The sequence below is a fragment of the Triturus cristatus genome, chromosome 1_1 (assembly GCF_964204655.1).
Source record: "Triturus cristatus chromosome 1_1, aTriCri1.1, whole genome shotgun sequence".
Classification (NCBI taxonomy): domain Eukaryota; kingdom Metazoa; phylum Chordata; class Amphibia; order Caudata; family Salamandridae; genus Triturus; species Triturus cristatus.
Window position 1 is genome coordinate 301,717,272 of NC_140579.1, and position 20,472 is coordinate 301,737,743.

The window sequence follows — 20,472 nt, forward strand, 5'->3', positions numbered from 1 at the left end:
GAACAATTAAATATGTGTGATGTGTCTGTGCGACCACCTTTACAGTGCTCCCAATGAAGTGCTTCACTTTAGCATGCGTTTATTCCATTCACTAATATCATACAAAGCACTCATTCAGGAACATTTGGAATTGATCTTGTTGGTGATATCATACAGCATACTATGAATGAGCTACTTGTGCTCTCACAGTGATACTCTTTTCAACAGTAAATGCAAAGTAGTAAACCAACAACAATAAATGTGTGCTAGCAGGCTTAGTCCAGTTTCTGTACTGTACTTTATGGATCCTTGTCTAAGATTGCAGAAACTAGATATGTATTTCATAGTAGGTGATACTGACTGTGTAGTTTATGGTTAAAGCTCACTTTCCAATAAAAAGTGAACTTTTATGATTTGCTAATCATTTTAGCCGTGCATAACGAATCTGCTCAAACATTTTTAGTAAAAATAGCTTTTTTACCTAGGTATTTGCACATAACGTTTCAAGCCGATCTCTCCAAGGGGAATCGAAAAGGCTGGGGGTGGGAGGAGGGGGAGGTATAGAAGAGGGATTGATAAAAAAAACCTGCTGAGTGGAATTACAACAAACTTTACATAAAATTAGAACTTTATTGAGGCTAGTTCCTTTCTGTGTGGTGGAAAATCATTCAATAGTTTTGGAGAGATTTGGGTTACAAAGGGGTTGGGAAGGATTCATTGGGTTAATCAGACAGGAACATTTATGTGTGTATCTTCCGATTATTCACTGATCCAGATACTCTAATACTGTGGGGAATAATAATTTAAAAAAATAAACAAATATTATTCGATGACGAATCATGATTTCCCTTCATCAAATGCCAAATCCTTGCCTCCTCTTGCCATTACAGAAAACCAGGCACCGAAGTCTGTACTGAAAATAAACAACAAGGTTGGTATATAAGGGGGCTTACAAAAATGCTCATACTTCTACGTGGGAGATTGGATGCAGTGTCTGGCCACAGGCCAGGGCCATGTGGTTCACTGGAGCTGTGCACAGTCAAGCTGCTTGCAGCAGGGCTTGTGTTTTGGAGTTTGAGCCACCTACCTATGCGCAGTAAGAGTTAGCTGTATTGGAGGTTAGGCACAGAGCCTGGCTGCAAACCTGTCCCTAGAGAAACCCTCTACTGTGCACGGCTGACGCCCGTGTGCATGGGGTTTAGCCACAACAGAGGAGATTGGATGTGGGGCCTGGCCAGACCATGTGATCAACCTCTACTGTGGTTGGACAAATGCTGGGTTTAAGTTGGGCTTAGCCATAGGGGATTTAGGGTCTAGACCATGTCTGATAGCCAGGCTTTGTGCCTACCACCATATTGAACTGCGCACAGCCAACACTTTGTGCATAGGGATTGGTTGCATGCGAGGCTCGTAATAGTGGAATATATGAACCTAGGGGTGGTGTCAAGTGTATTAAGTATTCATAATTGCATTTTAGCGACAGTTCAGCAATGTCTTTAGTTTTATGTCATGCCTTGTTTTTGAAAAGTTAATGGCAGGCTGAAAATTACTTGTGAGGACTGTGAGGTGAGGGAAGGGAATGGTTGAATGTTAAGTTGTAAACCGAAAGGGAAGCTAACGTAGGTGTTTCTTCTGGAAGGGTGTCAGCAGTTTGGATAGGGAGACAAAACCTTCAGCTTTCGGCACGATTGCTCCATCTGTACTTGTTTGATAAAAAGAAACTGAGGTGTAGCTTCTAATACAAAATGGTAGTGCAATGCGAGATATGATGGTGCCTGTTAAAAATGTCACAATTCTTTGACAGTGCATCGCTGTGTACATGCATTCATTTTCCGTGACACATTTTCCATGACACAAAGTTGAATGCCTGTAGTGTCCAAACAATCTTGCACAATAAATGTTCAATGCAACGAAAATGTGGTGGAGTTGTAGACTTAAAATGTGTGTGTTGATAAATGATGCTGAAACTGTTCTGTAAGGTACGTTTTTATTGCATGTCTAAGAAAAAAGCTTTGGGTATTTTATTTCTCTTGCCTATTGAGCATTACATTTGAAATATTTTATAACCGTTGATCTTTTACTTGAATGATAAAATAATTGTATTTTGCCCGTGCATTAAACATGCTAGTCTCCAGTTTGCCTTCATCTCCTCAGGAAACTCTCGTTTTAGTAGTCCATTTAGGGGTTTGTGCTTTTCAATTGCACCACATCTGATAGGAATCTCAGGGACATTGTGTATTTTACAGAACATTCGGACATTCTTTTGCATTAAGACACAATCATGCTTAAATGGGTGAATGCGAAGGCGCAGTGAAGCACCGGTTATATCAGCTTAAGCAGAGGTGCTACGGGGACAGGTAAAAGTGTTTTATGGCCTTTCCTAACTTTGAACTTTGACTCGCAGGTCATCACAAGACAGAAGCAGAAAGTAATAAACACTGCAATAATAATCACCATGAAACAGCTGTGGATGAGGTCAAAGGATGCTCAAGCAGCAAAAAACTGTGACAGAGAGAAAAATTATTAAAATGGTCAAGCAAAGAGAAGTGCAAGGCAAGTGGAATGAGGAAGAAAAGGAAGGAAGGAGAATAGAATGCAAATAAGGAAAGAAAGATGGAAAGACAGACAAGAAAGAATAAATGGAAGGAAAGCATAGAACAAAGGATGTATGAAAGGGGAGAAGGAAGGTCAAGAGGATGAAACAAGCATTGGCCGCGCGGCCGTGAAAATTACACGGCCGCATGGCCCGCGAAAGTGAAAGTGATCGCGGACGCGATCAAGCATGGCGTAGGTAAGACACATGGCGGCTGCGCGCGTGCACGCTCACGTGCACGCAAGCTTTAGGCCACAGGCAGCACTTCGCAAACCCGTACACTAAGGGGTCGATTCCGATCCTGTATTTTTTTTTCCCGTACGACTCGTATCCGCAATTTTTCCCGTACGAATCATACAAGTCCCGTCCCACCCGTGAAGTACGATTCGTACGTGAAAAATCCATACGGATCGGCCCCATCCGTACAAATTCGATCGGGAAAAGTTGTACGAGACGGACCCGGACACTTTTGCGTACGAATAAAAAAAATACAGTCCGAGCGTACAAGTACGATCCGGACCGGCTTTCCGATTTAGAATTCGTACGGAAAACATCCTGTACACGGGGAATGACTTTACCCGCTACAAAGCAAACTTTGTATGACTCGTATCCCGGGAAAAGTAGTTCCCGGGGTGCGAGTCGTACAGGCCCCCCATGCATATGTACGCACCTCACAACAACATTGCGTATGTACGCACCTCACAACAACATTGCGTATGTACACACCTTACAACAACATCATCGCATATGTATGGTGCGTACCCCAACATAGCGTATGTAGGCACCTCACAACATCATCGCGTATGTACGGTGCGTACCCCAACATTGCGTATGTACGCACCCCACAACAACATCATCACGTATGTACGGTGCGTACCCCAACATCGCGTATGAATGCACCTTACAACAACATCATCGCGTATGTACGGTGCGTACCCCAACATCGCGTATGTACGCACCTCACAACAACATCATCGCGTATGTACGGTGTGTGACCCCAACATCGCGTATGTACGCACCCCACAACAACATCATCGCGTATGTACGGTGCGTACCCCAACATCGCGTATGTACGCACCTTACAACAACATCATCGCGTATGTACGGTGAGTACCCCAACATCGCATATGTATGCACCTCACAACAACATCATCGCGTATGTACGGTGCGTACCCCAACATCGCCTATGTACGCACCCCACAACAACATCATCGCATATGTACGGTGCGTACCCCAACATCGAGTATGTACGCACCTTACAACAACATCATCGCGTATGTACGGTGTGTAGCCCAACATTGCACATGTACGCACCTCACAACAACATCCGCCATGGCGGCTGCGCGTGAGCCGCGCTAGTCCGGAGCTCCCGGAGCTTTCCGTTCCAGTCACTCAATGTAGGGAATTTGCAGAAATATGAAGAGAGAATTGAGCAAGAAGCTCAGATTAAAGTAACTACCTGCATTTCTTCGCTTTTTTACCCTCCGATTTGCGACGAGTTTCCTACGGGGGGAACGCGACCCGGGCTGCAAGCGTTTGTACGCCTGAATGTGCGGAGAGGAGGCGGAGGCAGTGACACGTATTCCCTCGCCCCCCCCGCCTACTGTCAGCCGTGCTGGAGCTGCGAAGAGGGCGTAAGGCAGCAGCGCGAGGCTCTCTCAGGGGGAAAGAGAAAAGCATTGGCAACTTCTTTCGGCGAGTGAGAGAAATCAATATCTCCCAGGCGCGGGAACAGGACCAGGAAGAGGACTGCATTACCGGTAAGTTGTTGGAGGGGGGGGAGGCGGCTCGTGACCTGGATCAAGAATCTGGAAATGTATTGGAGGTCAGGGGGCCGGATCCTTCTCTAGGGCATCTGTCGGGCCGTTTCCAGGTCCTCCAAGACCTACAGGATTTACAAGACCCACTAGATAAGTCCCCCCCTGCAGCTGTAAGTCCACCATGTACAGAGATTGGAAGAGCAAAAAGGCAAAATAAGAAGGGGCTCGCAGTGGATAATAGGAAGGTAAAGTCTATAGAAAAAAACAAAGCGGCCTCCAGTATAGCAGCCTGCCGGAGAGATACCCCAGACACCAATCCACCGCATATTCCGCATATTTCCACTGCTATTGCCAATACTCCGTCCAGCGAATTGGTGGCAGGAGATTGCTTCTCAAGCGGGGACTCTGCCTTCCAGGTTTATCCAGTGAAGGGGAAGTCGATTAAATCCAAGAAATTAAGAAACAGGGCCAGGGGGGCTACCAGTGTTGTTAAAGTGACTTTGTCGCTACGCTCCTATTTTAGGATCCAACCAGAGGTGTTGGTTGTGGGTGTTCAACCCGAATCCTTGGTGCAGTGCTTGCCTGATGTAACCTTGCCCACAACTACAGGTTATTGTTTGGGCACCACTCTCAATAACAGGATGGAGCCAGAACAAGGTTTAGTTTCTACCCCTCAGCAAAGTGAGTCAGGGGTGTTCCCAGAGGCTAGCAGTAGTTCGAGCAACGGCATTTTGGCATTTTGGCCAATCTTGTAAGCAGCAAAACGGACGAGGTGCAAGATAGAGATGGACATATGTCGCCAGGCCCGTCAGGCTCACAATCCCCAGCCCTACCAGCAGGTCTGGAAGGCCTTTTGGCTAAATTTTCTGCAGATATAGAAAGGGGGTTCGCTGCATCTGCAGTGAATCAGGGGGAAATAAGGAGTTACTGCGAGTCTCTGGAAAAAAAAGTAGATCTTATAAACTCCAGGACCACCGCCCTTGAGAATAAAGTGGATGAACTAAAAGAAGATTTGGGGCAGGCAAAATCGGATATGCAATCGCTGAGGGTTGAACATCGGGACTTGGGAGAGAGGCTCGAGAAGATGGAAAATAATGCACGCAGAAACAACCTGCGCTTATTGAATGTTCCTGAAGGCTTTGAGGGGTCCGATATACGTACCTATATTGTCTCACTACTTAAGACCTCGTTACAGCTTGAAGACTCGGAGGAAGAACTTAGTCGTGATATACAGAGGGTACATAGGGACCCCTTCCGCAGGTCACCCAGCAGGTCTAAACCCAGAAAAATCCTCATTAATTTTCTTACATTCGCTCTGAAGGATAAGATTCTTAATTCTGCTCTGAAATTGAAATCAGTGCGAGCTAAAGACTTTTCCTTCGAGATACGGTCGGACCTTTCACGATGCACGGTGGAGAGGCAATGGGAATTGGGCAAGAGGCTGGAAGAGTTCAAAAAGCTGGGGGCAGTAGCTCAACTAAAGTTTCCGGCTTTTTTAAAAGTCATGTATAACAACAAAATGCACAATATAAGATCGGTGCAAGAAGCAGATGAGCTGCTCAATAACATCAGTAAAGGGGGGTCGCAGTAGATCTTTAAGTAGGTCAGCACAGTGTAGTCTACTATAGGTAGCTAGTAGGTAGGTAGGTAGGCAGGTGTAGGAATGGGCTGTTCTTATTCTCTCCTTTATAGAGAAATTAAAATACTTTAGACTGTATGCGAGAGAAAGTTTGGATGTAGAAATAAGTAGAATTGGAATTGGAATTTGAACTATTAAAGTGTTAAATGCAGTCTTCTTTTTATCTTTCTTTTGCTTTCTGTTTACATGACTGGACGGTTATCTCTGGGATGCTTTGCCTGGACTCCATCTGTCCAGTTAATCGGGGGATGGGTTCCCAGCGAGGGGGAGAGGGATAGGGGGGGACACTGGGTTGGGTTAGGGTGCAGCAAACGAAAAATTATAAAAAAAAAAAAAATCCTCATTCTCCACTTTGTGTTGTTTGTACTTATGTTATCTTTAGGAATAGTGTTTGGAGCTGGGCTGGGTTATATACATCCTCAGATGACTTAATATGAGCCCCATACAAATTTTATCCTGGAACATTAATGGTTTACGAACCAGGCCAAGGAGAGATAGGATATTACAGTATCTCCAAGATTCATCGGCCCAGGTCTTGATTCTCCAGGAAACTCATCTGGTGAAAGAAGAGATATCTTCCCTCCTTAAAAATAAAAGATGGGTGGATTCATATGTCTGCACGAATCAGACAACCAACATAAGAGGAGTCCTCATAATTTTTAAGAAATCCGCTAAGGCACAGGTCTTACAACAAGTGGCGGACCCAGGTGGCAGATGGCTGATTGTTAAGGTTAGGATGGGGGGGACTTTGTATATTCTGGTCGGTTATTATGGACCGAACGTTGACGACCCTTCTAGTCTCAAAGTCATTTTCTCCCACCTATTAGACTACACTGAACCGTTAATTTTAGCTGGGGATTTTAATATTGTCTTAAATCCTGTGCTGGATAAATCTCTAAACAGTAGAGCTGTGACCTCTTTGAAATCCCGGGAATTCCTTTTGGAGGTTATGGAACAATTTATGTTAGCAGATATTTGGAGAGAAAGGGCGGGTTCACAACCAGGTGTGTCGTTTAGAAACTATAAATATCAACATCAATCGAGAATAGATTATATACTAATAAGTAACTCACTGAGAGAAAAAGTCAAAGATATTTCATACTTGGCTAATCATCTTTCAGATCATTCGGGGGTTTTGATAAGTTTAATTCATCCAATGTTAGCTCCCGTTCGCACCTGGTCGTTTAACCGTTCTTTACTTTCAATAGAAGATGAAAAAGCTTTCTTATTACAGGAAACGGAATGGTTTTTTAAGATAAATTCAGGGTCAACCCTAATAACTAATGTATGGGACTCCTTTAAGGCCTTCCTACGGGGTCAGATTACCAGCAGAGCCAGTTTCTATAATAAAAGATATAAGGCGGAGATTTCATCTCTTGAGGGAGAAATAAAAGAAGTAGAGATCGGACTTTCCTTTCTAGCCTCTCCTGAAACCCAGGAGGAACAAAAAACTAAATTGGGTATTCTAAAAGGGCAGCTGGAGAACATCCTCCAATCCAGGCTTATACGTAGATGGGAGGCTAGTAAAATAGCCCATTTTGAATATGGGGAGGGGGCGGGTAAGCTTCTTGCCTGGAAAGCAAAGTCTGACCAAGCAAGAAATAACATTAAAGAGATTATCAACGAAAGTTTAACCTTCTCCTCAGATGGGGAAATTAGCCAGGTCTTCCAGACTTATTTTCAGGAAATTTACCATGAAGACCAAAGGCTAGATCCAGCTAGGGCTCAGAATTGGTTAGGGAATATTCCCCTTCCCTCTTTTGGGTCGGACCAACAAAAATATCTGGACCAAGCTTTTACTCAAGCGGAGGTTAGAGAAGCTATTCAACGTTGCAAAACAGGGAAAGCAGCAGGCCCTGATGGTCTTCCATCGGAGATTTATAAGCTGCTGGGAGATAAGATAGTTCCTGTTTTAACGCAGTTGTTTAACTATGTGTTGGAAGTCGGTTTAGGGCTCCCAGCTTCATGGAACAATGCTTTAATAATCCTCATATTGAAACATGGGAAGCCTCCATCAAGCTGCGGGTCATATAGACCCATCTCGCTTTTAAATGTAGACTATAAGATTTTTACCTCTATCATGGCAGCGAGATTGGGTCTTATGATAGGAGATGTCCTTCACCCAGATCAGAAGGGGTTCGTCAGGAACCGACAGCTCTCAGACCTTACGTATGATTTAATTGGCGCTGTCGATCTTGCCTCTGCATATTCCCTCCCATTAGTGGCTATGACATTGGATGCCAGTAAGGCTTTTGACAGAGTAAACTGGATTTACCTGACAGAGACCCTGAGGAAGTTTGGTTTGGGGGAAAAGTTCTGTCATATAGTCCAGTTAATTTATCATAGCCCTACGGCTAGGCTACTGGTTAATGGGAATGTAACAGATCCATTTAGTATCACCAGAGGCACTAGACAGGGCTGCCCACTCTCCCCGCTTTTATTTGACCTTTACATTGAGCCATTTGCTCAGCGCCTCAGGTCAGATGTTAATATTCAACCTTTTAAATATGGGGAGTGGAAGAGGAAGGTAGCCCTGTATGCCGATGACATCTTGATTCTTTCATCTGATTTACAAACAGCATTCCCTACAGTGATTGGCCTAGCTCAGGATTTTGGCTCTGTCTCTGGATATGAGATCAATGCAGCAAAAACAGAGCTTATGACTTGGAATATATCAGAGACATACCAGCACTATCAGCCCAGCTCCAAAATGAGGTATCTGGGAGTTTACGTAGTTCAGGATATCACAAAGATCGCTGAGATTAATCTGGGTATAGTGGTAAAGGAATGTAAAAGGCTGTTGAAATCTTGGGCTATACTTCCTTTGACCATTATTGGAAGAATCAACCTAATCAAGATGACAATTTTACCAAAGATCACATTTCTTTTTAATTGTATTCCCCTTTATTTTGAAAAATCCATGATTGATAAACTTCAGAGGGAAATCAATTCGTTTATTTGGGCATCTAAATCACCGAGAATCGCGTGGAAAAAGTTGAGGAGGAGAAGAGAAAAGGGGGGCCTGGCGCTGCCGGACATTCAACTGTATGCTTGGGCTTTCCAACTCTCACACTCACGCATGTTATTGAATATGCCTGTGAATTTTGGTAGTGGCGGGATGTTTTTGGCCATGCTTAGGGGTGCTAAATTGGCAGAAGAGGGTTTTCTATTTAAATTTGGGGACCCGAAGTTTTTTTTAAAAATTAAGCTGAAAGTTCTCCAAGGTGTAGCCCAAACTTGGGCTAAGGCGAGAAGTGCTGTGGGGCTTGATTATTTTTCTAGCTTGGCCCCTCTATGGGATTCCCCTGGCACTCCAGAATGTCTGAAGGATAGATTGGCACGACCCTTGAAAGAGACAGGGCTGGCGGTTTGGGGAGACCTCCTCGTTGGAGGCACCCTTATTTCCTGAGAACTTCTCCGGGATAGGGTTGGGGGAGGTCTGTCGCGGTTCAAATATTATCAAATCAAGAGTTGGTTCCAAACTGGTTTACGGAAAATTGTTTCGGATAGTGGCAGCATTCTAGAACATCAGCTGGTAAATAAGCCCCCGGGCAGGAAAGAAGTTTCCTTTTGGTATCAAAGCCTTTTGGACGAAGTAGATGGCGAATTCAAGCTAGCCGAGGAACTATGGGGGAGCTCTTCACCTACACAAGATTGGTCTAAACTCTGGCAGAAATCATGTAAGACTCTACACGAAGTTGTGAAACCAGCTTGGTTAAAAAGGAATCACCTATTTACCATCCATAGGGCCTATTTTACTCCCCATAAGTTGTCGTTAATTTCCAAAGGGCCACCAGTTAGCTGTAAAAAATGTGGTCAGGTATCAGCTTCAGACATACATATGTTCATGGAATGTCCTGCCCTGGCCAGCTTTTGGAGAGAGGTTGGCGACTTCTTGACGAGCGTTTTGGACCGCACTGTTAATATGAATTTAGCTTTGATAATATTTGGCCTTGCAGATAACATCAAGGGCCCCGCTGAACTGCTTCTCTTTTACTCCATTTTATTAGCTATGAGGCAAATCTGCATAAAATGGACTGAATCAAGTTCTCCTACTCTGCTGGACTGGCAGTCTTCAGTATTAGCAGTTTCTAAATTGGATTTGGCTAGACAAGGGAGTGACAAAAAGAAGGCCTTTTGGAAGCCTCTGCAACTTAGATGGGCGGTCCAGATGACAAAGTAAAAATCATGGAGTGGGAGGAGAGATCTCAGCGGCTTTCATGTTGACCTCTATGGTGTTTCTGATACTAGTAGGCGGGCGTCCACTTCTAACAGCCTAAGTCCCTCAGTTTCTGAGAGTAAGTACAGACACCTTGAGCGCAATTTGAAGTGAGATTAATGGTGAATGAGGATACAAAAAAAACAACAAAAAAAAAACAACATCATCGCGTATGTACGGTACGTACTCCAACATTGCGTATGTACGCACCTCACAACAACATCATCGCGTATGTACGGTGCGTACCCCAACATCGCGTATGTACGCACCTCACAACAACATTGCGTATGTACACACCATACATAGGCAATGTAAAACAGCACAAGGAGGGTCTATTCGACTCGCACAACACCACAAAACACGTCTACAGTGCATAAAACATGGAAATGACTGACCTGGCCACATCTAAACAGGCAAACAGAGGGGCAAACTCACAACCACCCCTTATAACACACCCACCAAAAATTCAAACTTAGGCCCACCCACAAATGGACCAATAAAAAGGGCCCACACACACAAACCATGAGCCTTTGCAACAGACTCACTTCAGCTAGAGAGCACACACCAACAACTGCACCCATCCACCTTAACATATACACCTTCACACAACCTCCTTCACACATACCCCCTCTTCACATTCTGACCCACACCTTCACATTCAGACCCACACACCCACAACAATCCACACCCTCACCCCACACCATGCCCACAGACAAGAATCCAAAGTTCACAAGGGAGGAGCTGGAGATCCTTGTCAATGAAGTCATCAGAGTCGAGCCACAGCTGTTTGGAACATTGGTCAGACAGACCAGCATAGCCAAAAAATCACGCCTGTGGCAGAGGATCGTCGATAGGGTGAATGCTGTTGCACCCATCAGAAGGACCAGGACTGAATGCCAAGCCAGGTGGTACGTTCTGCGGAGGTCAGTCAAGTGAAAAATGAATGACGACTACGTCCAGAGCAACATCACTGGAGGTGGTGGGCCCCGCAGACCAGTACATTTCCATCCCTGGGAGGGGAAGGTGATGGCCCTGCTTCCGCCGGTGGGAGTACATGGATTTCAAGGACTTCCAGGGCATGGTGAGTACACAAACAACTTATGTAACATGGGGGTAATGGCATCCACACCCCAACTACACCAAATGCACGCAACTACCCCCAAGCCCTGACCGGCCAGAACCACAGTCAAAAACAACGCTAATGCCAATAACATGTGTATGCCCCATTGAGAAAGTAAGGCCATTCTATGTCCCATGCTACACGAAGCACCAACCCAAGAATGGATGTCCGGTATGCTGGGAGGGTGGGTGTCACAAAACGCATTGTTAAACTCCAAATCAGACACAATTGCCCTCATCCCATATGGCCCAGGTACATACCCATGCACCATGCGCAATGCACAGGGATTGGGAAAGTACTGACAAGATAGCTGACACTTGGCCCGGGTGTAGGCAGCACAAGGCCCTCCTGTGACCAGTGCAAACACAAACACCAAGACAACAAGGTCAGATATCTAGGACAGGAACTCACACTCACTGTCATGGCAGCATGCTCCATGGGGGGACAGCTACATCACCTGGGAGCCCCAGTGCAAAATCACACTACACTCACCAGCAGGCCCTGTCACACACACCCCTTACACAAGCAGACACCCCCGGGACAGGCAATGGATTTACCCACTGTCACAATGGACATGTAACACAACAACACCAATACATAGCCGAAGAAGCATCCAAGCCAAAAATCTACATGTCAAAGACTCAGGAGAACATATCAATCTGTCCCCCGCAACATACCCATCCACAAGTGAACATTGAGGAGAATGCTAGGCACATACAACTACCTGGAGGAACAGTGCCAACTTGAATGTGTATGAAACATGGATGTTGCATGAAACAAAATTAACATTGTCTATCTCTCACACACAGGGCAATGTGATGAATCTCCCCCCAACAATGGGGGTGAAGAACCACAGTCCCAGGCTCGGGAGGAACCTGATCCCACCAGCAGTGACGCCTCCCAACACTCCGCGGATTACCCCGACCGACCTGGACCCTCTGGTGTCCAAGCCCCAGCAGCACCTGGTTCAGGAACATCTCTGCCAAACACCACCCCCATTCCTGCCACATCCCAGGAGTCACCGAGGAGCCCTGCTCTCAGTGAACAGCTGAGCCAGTCTGACCAGGAGGGACAAGGTGCGCCGGGCACCCAGGAGGAGGCAGACAACACCGCCACTGCCATCCCTCAGGGGTCCCATAGACCCGATGTGCCCACAACGGCCGACTAGGCTCGTGTGGGCAGGGTGGTGGGTGTGGAGGCAGGCGGAGGCGAGAACCTGATCAGCCAGCTGCAGGGACTGGTATGTCACACATAGACAACATCATGGATGCATACTGGCGTGACACCAGGGAGTTCAGCAAGGTAGTGGACCCTCACAGAGATGAAGAACCAGCAGGCCGAGCAACACGCCAGCCAACAAGAACACCAAGGACGGATGGAGTCAAGACTGGTTGAGCTCCTGGCGGTGCAAAGGGACATAAGCCATTCACTTCGTCGGATCGCCGACAACATGGGCAACCCTCCCTGTGACACCAGGCGAAGACCACCACCAGCCACAGGGAGGGAGGAGGAGGAGGATTCGTCCGACGGAGCGTCCCAAGCATCGTCAAGGCTTGCTTCTGAGGGTCCCTGGAGGAAGGTGGGTCGTCCACGGAAATGACCGTGAAAGGCAGCGGACCATCCACATCTCCCAGGTCACCTGGCGTGGCACCTGGCTTCCATGTGTGACAGCATCACCTCATTGACTGACATCATCTGCCACATGGACTTGCTGGTCACAGTCTGACCAATGATGCCAAACACTGTGGCCTGGACTCTGATGACTTCAAATGCCAAGGATCCCATCTCCCCTTGTGAACTTTGGATTCTATGGTCCCTGTATTGCACCTTTTGCTGTACACAAATCATGCCACAGACCTATAATAAAAAAATGTATAATTGTAATTTTATGTTGCAGTCATTTAGCATGAGTCCACAACATACGTGTGGGGATATGTCAAAGTATGCCTGAGTGTGGAACTAACTCCAGCCATCCATACACTTGGATCTGAGTCCAGTCGAGGACACACATGGGTCACAATGTATCACCAAATACAGATATGGAGCCCAATACTCACCCGTGATGGCCTCAAGCTGCTGAGGGGGGGCTTGCAATACTGCTCAGACAGACTAATTTGGCAGAGTATCATGAAGGTGTAGAGGTCATGGGTCATGTTGAGGTGCCCGGGGAGGGAGTCCTAGGTCTGTTTGGCGAGGTGGGAGAACGATCTCCTGCATGCAGTTTTCCTGTGGATGTGATGAATGGTGGCCAGGGCAAGGTGGGCTGCACGGAGTTGGGCCAACGGGGTGTTGGATGACAGACGTCCAAGGTCGGTTTTGGGTCTGGGGTTGTGGACTGCCTCCTGAGTGTGGTTGAGGAGTCTGAAGGTGATCCTGCAGCAGACAGTGAGCCATTCTAGCTATCTCAGGTGGACGGTGATGTGGCTGAGGCGGGGGATGTTGAAGATGAGGTGTGCGGATGCACCCTGGATGTGGACAACTTCTCCTGCAGTTTTGCTGTTGTTCGTCTGTAGAGGGCAGTGCTGTAGTTGACCCGGCTTGTGTTGTGGACCTGGGGGACGGTCTGTCTTGCCTTGGAGTGAATCTATCTGTGGTTCATTAGCAGCATACGGAGGGTGTTGCAGCATGAGGTACAGATGGTTTTGAGTTGCATGGTAATTGTGAGCGATGAGTCCATGATGAACACCAGCTTGCGTGCGTGGTCACTGGGTGCTGGTGCGGTGCCCAGGCCGGTGGGACACAAGGAGTTGACCCAGCCATAAGGGGACAATCCTCAGATGATGACCTCAGTCCTGTCCAAGTCCAGCCTCCGGTGGCTGATGTTCAGCCATTCGTCAACGGATCTCATGCCTTCTTGAAGGTTGGATCTGGCAATGGCTGGGTCTTTGGTGAGGTTGAGGAGCAGCTGGGTGTCAATGGCATACGAGATGATGATGAGGTCGTGTGCGCATGTGATGGTGGAGAGGGGGGTCATGGAGACATTGAAGATTGTCACGCTGAGAGATTAGCCCTGGGGCATGGACCACATGACCCCAGTGTACTACATGCTGCAGGGTGGAGGCCGACTCCCTGGGCCTTGCTGGTGAGCTACTTGTTGATTTAATCCCGGGCCCTCCTCTGGATACCAGTGTTGGAGATGTGTGAGCTGACAGTGTGGTAGCACATGGCGTAGAATGCCGTTGAGAGGTCAAGGGGGTGGTCTCACCAGGGTTGAGCAGGGCAAAGTTGTCGTTGGTGGTGGCAATGATGACGGTTGCAGTGGTGTGATTACTGTGGAAGATGTTCTGGTGCCGGTTGCCTGGAGCTGTTTGCGCGGAGGAAGTTTGTCAGTTGCTCGTTGAGTGTCTTCCTGATGACATTTGCTGGGTAGGGAAGCAGGGTGATGTTCCAGGAGATCCTGCGGTACTACCGTCCGTTGTTGAAGGGCCTGGGTCTCTGCATGCCTCCAGCTCCCATGGAATATGCCAAACTCAAAGGAGACATTCAGGATGCGCTGGACGTGGGCTTCAAGGATGGGGAATGATGTGGTTGAGATGTTGTGTGGGAAGGGGCCTGATGGAGAGCCAGAGTGGATGGTGCACATGAGCCAGGTGGTGTATTTGCTGCTGACGGGAGTCCAGAACCTGAGGGGGGTTTGTCCCGCGGATAATAGTGCTGTCTGCCTCTGTGTGCCAAGGCTGTCGTGTATGGCCATGAGCTTGCAGTGGTAGAAAGTTGCAAGGGATTTGATCTGCCTTGCAAGGGTGGGGTGTCTTTTGGATGGAGAGCTGCTGTCAGTCCACTCACAATGCTGATGAGCTCCTTTATGTCGTGTGTTGTATTGCCCCGGCCCCATCTGAAGGATCTCCACTTGTCCTTGCTGATGATATGGTGATGGCTGTGTGTGGCGTTTTCCTGGGCTGTAAGGTAACTGATGGTTCTTTGTGTTGCAAGGTTTGCACAAGAGTCCGGCTAGATCGGTATGAGTCCAGTAGGTCTGCCTTGTCCCAGGTGGCTTAACTGTTGTTGTGCTTCACAAGAAAGTCCGTCAATGTGGCAAGATTGTTGGATCAGTTGCTGATCCAGTGTGTGAGGTTGCAGGGTGTGGCGGGGGTGTTGGTTCGAGTGTCCCACACAGCTTGTCTGTGGCGACTTACATCAAGCATCTTTGGGGGATCGGTAGCGGGGTGTGGGGCAGTGTGTTGCTTGTTGGAGACGTGGATGCAAATGTTGATGGACTAAGGATGGATGGTGGTGTGGTTCTCCTCCAGCAAGAAGTTACTGGCCCCCAGCCACATGTAGCCTGTGGAGGTGAGGGCGTGCGTGCAGATGTACGTGTTGATGGCTTTGGGGATTTGTGGATGTAGGCCTGGAGATCTGTAGGTGAGAGTTACTCTGAGGGTTGCCAGGGGGTTGGTGCAAAACCGGATTTGTGACTCTGAGGGTGTACTTGTGAATAAATTGCAAGTCATCCGCTGGGATTGTTGGTGCTGTCCCTGCGGGTGATCTTGAATCTGTCAGAGATGGCAATGAAGAAGTTGTGTGCTGAGGATGCTTTTATCCATGTTACTGTCATGAAGGTGATGCGTGGGGCTGTTGTGTTGAGGAGGTAACAGAGTCCAATGGCGTGCTGGTGGACTGTGCGGGTGTGGAGTAGGAGGCACATGACCTGGTTGTTCTGACAGGGTCTGGTAGGCGGGGCAGTGCTGTGTAGGCAGTTGGAGTTGCACACTCAGGATGCAAAGGTGTCGTGTGTGCGCTTCGGGTTTGCCTGATAGCAGGCGGTTGCTTGTCTGGTGGACATTGCTTGGAGGGATGGCTGCAGCATGAGCCTGTTGTGTGACGTGGGTCATGCAAGGACCAGAGGGTCGTGCACTGTGCACGTTGCAGGCACAGACGATCCTGCCTTTGGCACGGTGTTGGCGCAACAGTGGCACAGACAAGCTGCTGGCTGCATTAAGAATGGGTGGAGGGGGAAAGGGAGGAGCATTTTGGAGGCATGTGGGTTGCAGAATCAGGGCACTCGGTGGTGTGGTGCCGCAGGTGAGGCAGCAGCAGGCGGAAGGGGTGAGAAACTAGGCAAAAAGTAGCACACAAAGACAAGGAGGTCAGAAATGCACAGTGCAACAGGTGTATGTAAAGGAAGGAGTGTCAGGTTACTCATGGGTCACTCCGAGAAAATGTATGAAGAATCAACAAAAATGACGGCCACAGGATCAGGCAACAAAATGCGGAGCTGCGCACAGGAGACACACCGTCAGCAGGCGTTGACGTCCTGTTGTGGGGAGCAACCTGCACAAATACATACACAACCAGGTACTTCATGCACAATAGAGATTATTAGCCATGAAGAAATGCATGCATGTTGCCGAAGTACATATACACTCATATGCTCAATCTTTGACAATTATGCCATAGATGACGCATGCAAACTGGCAATAGATCTGCAGTGACAGAGATGAGGCACTTTGGATTGTGCAGAACACCTTTATTGCACAAACTCACACAAAGGGAAATGCATCCATATGAACAGACTCACAGGTCAGTTGACAGAACATGTGGGACATACGCTGGACCCCCCTTCACAACACGGATGTTGTAAATCCCAATGAACTGGCACACAAGTCAAGGGGATGAGCCAAACACATCCTGCTGCACACGGAGAGGCTGCAAATCACCATAGAGCCTGTTGTTGTGATGTCCCACACTATTTCCACCCGTAGCATCAGCAATGTTTCAGAGGCAAGGTTTACGCACATTGATGCCTTCATCAGACTCCACACTCCACTACAGATGACTGTCAAGAAGGGTGACTATCATGTCATGGGAGTGATGCTACATGTTATATGCTCCATGGTGAGAAGACATGTATGCATGGTACCACAACATGCACAGAAACAGTCCCCACACATTCCCAACCCGTACCACCACCAAAAAGCCTTGCTGCAATGCTTACCCAAACTGACAGTTCCACATGTCCGTGCATGGAACGCTGATTCAGAACACGTTGCAATCCTCATGAGGAATAGCAGGAGGACAAAGATGACACGAGCAGACAACAGGCGCAAAAACCTGGGAATGACAGACACACAAGAAGTCACCTAAAACAAATCTCGCCGCACACATGGTCAGTTACGAAACATGAACAATGTTGGACACATGCAAATTTCCAAGAAAGTCTCTCTGCAAAACTGTGTGACATGACATCATCACTCGAGTGACACATCAGTACACACATCAAAGTCACTTTGCATTCAGTCAGCTGGACACACACATTGCAACACATGCCACTCAATGCTACAAGCTTGCACACTCATACCCAGTGACTCACCATTATGAGAAGAAGTTGCGTATGAGCTGACTCCGGATATCATCCTCCTCCTCCTCATCACTTACCTCGTGACCAAGCCCTGGATCCTCCATGGATGGGTGTTGCTGCTCATCAGGATCAAGGATGAGTGGCACTGCCTTCTCAACGGCCTTGTTGTGCAGCATGCAGCACACAATGAAGATTTTGCACACCTTCTCCGGTGCATATGGGAGGGACCCGCCTGTCTTGTCAAGGCACCAGAATCGGCTCTTCAGGAGGCCAAACGTCCTCTCAATCACTCGCCTGGTCTGCCCGTGTGCATTGTTGTACCTGTGATCTGCAGCTGTTCTTGGGTTGCGGAGAGGTGTCATTAGCCATGGCATGTTGGGATATCCAGCGTCCCCTACATGGAAACATCATGAAAATAAGTGGGTCAGGAGATGCCGTAAGAGCCAAAGATACCGCAACACACAGGACCAACAGAGTATACCCACCAACAAGACATGCTTGTTCGTTGTGCAGCCGCAGCATCATTTGTGGCACCCTTCTACGCCTCATGATGTAGGCATCGTGTGCTGATCCTGGAAAACGTGCACAGACATGGGAAATCAGCATGTTAGCAAGACACACCACAAGGGCATTTATTGAGTGGTAATGTTTGCGGTTGCGATAGGCTTGCTCCTGTGCCTGTGGTGGTACCAAAGCCACATGTGTCCCATCAATTGACCCAATGACACGGGGCATCCCTCCCAGGGCATATAAATCACCCTTCACATCTGTCAACTCCTCAGGAGTAGGAAATTTGATGAATTCATTAAGGTGCTCCAACATGGCTGCCAAAACATCACGCAGGACACGGCTGAACATTGTCTGTGACATCCCACCAACATCAGCTATGGTCAATTGAAACGTACCTGTGGCAAAAAAATGTAGGGCTGCCATCACCTTCATCTTTGGGGTCAGCGCAGTACGATACCTGTGTCGCGGTTGGAGGTGTGGTGCCAGCCTGTTGGTCAAGTCCTCAATCAACTGTTGAGTGAATCTGTAACGTCGGATGCAGGCACGTTCCCTCATGGCAGCCAAGTCTGGCATTGTTCTTGGGACAGCTGGTGCCCTGCAAGACATTGTTAGGAATAATGAAGATTGAGAGTCTGCCAACATCAATGTCAATGAACATAGCACATGCTAAACTGCTACTAAACATCAGGTAACTATGGAGTCTGGTATGTCCAATACATCCAGGACACATATGCCAGCTTGCTGGCACTCCTACGAAAAGCCAAATACACCTGTTGATTGTCAAGTCTACATGACATGCCCTGAAATGAGCTGGGGGCAAGTCTGAGTGAACAGTCAGTGATATCACCGGAGTGACACACATCCACATAGCTGCATTGGAAGGATGTCATCTCATCCAGACAGTTGACTGCAAGGCACACGCACAGGTCACATTGAATGTCAAATGTACATATGAAACACATTGCGATGAAGGGGTACATGTGACAACAAATAAACACAGCCATTGAGACGACGCAGACATGTATGCCTGGGAAAATATGATGTCCGATGCACACAGACCCTACAGCCGTGGGAATCCACATGTGGCATGGTGTGCGTAGATATGTGCCATGCCCATCTCCACACAGACCCATGTTGGATGCACCAACAGCAGATGCAGTTGACGGAACACTAACAGCAATCTCATGGGAACACATGGCACACACCTGACATAGTCACATAGGGGCATGCTGATCGTGACATGTCAGTTGATAGAGTGTCCCTGTCCCTAGCATCAGGAGACAGGTGCGGGTGGTGATGACTGTGCCATACCACTGCGGCTGTGCATGACACAGTTGGACTACAGACACACATGTGGCAAGTGTCAAGGTGATGTGTGCCACATAGTGCCCCATCACACATGACATGTGTACACAGATCATCACACATCAATTGTGCAACTAGATGAGTGGACCTGTGCAATATCACTGGCTGACACACCTAGGGCCTGCACATGAAAGTATGCAATGACAAGTACTTGATGGACATCCTTGTGCCACTTGTAGCCCTCCATTCCTGGCATTTGTACGCCTGTATTACCATTGTAAGCGTGTGAAACGCACCGTACACCCCAATCATTGCGTGTGTACACTTTGTTTCACTATTGTACTTGTGCCGTAGGGGTACGTGTGAAACGCACCGTACACCCCCAATCATCGCGTGTGTACGCTTTGTTTCATTATTGTACTTGTGCCGTAGGGGTACGTGTGAAACGCACCGTACACCCGCAATCATCGCGTGTGTACGCTTTGTTTCACTATTGTACTTGTGCCGTAGGGGTACGTGTGAAACGCACCCTACACCCGCAATCATCGCGTGTGTACGCTTCGTTTCACTATTGTACTTGTGCCGTAGGGGTACGTGTGAAACGCACCGTACACCCGCAATCATCGCGTGTGTATGCTTCGTTTCACTATTGTACTTGTGCCGTAGGGGTACGTGTGAAACGCACCGTACCTGTGTGTGGATTTCAAAATTACATAGGGGACACATAAGGGACAAGTATTAGGCCGTAAATGCATGCTGGTTGTCATGGATACCGAGTTTTCAGTTGAAATGTGTCCATCTGGTGTCCTGGAACAGTCAGTTGGCCACAAAATACAATGTTGCAAAGTGGTTGTTGACTTGACATGATGCTCAAAATTTGAACGATGCGAATGCGTGTCATTGGTGTATGTTTAAAGTCACTGGTGTATGTTTAAAGGGATTGGAGTAAACGTAGGATGTGAATGAGTCTGACCAATCACTATGTACTCCTCTAAATGATTACCCCTCAGCAAGACAGATATAAGACAGCCAGAACCCATGAGAGGGCA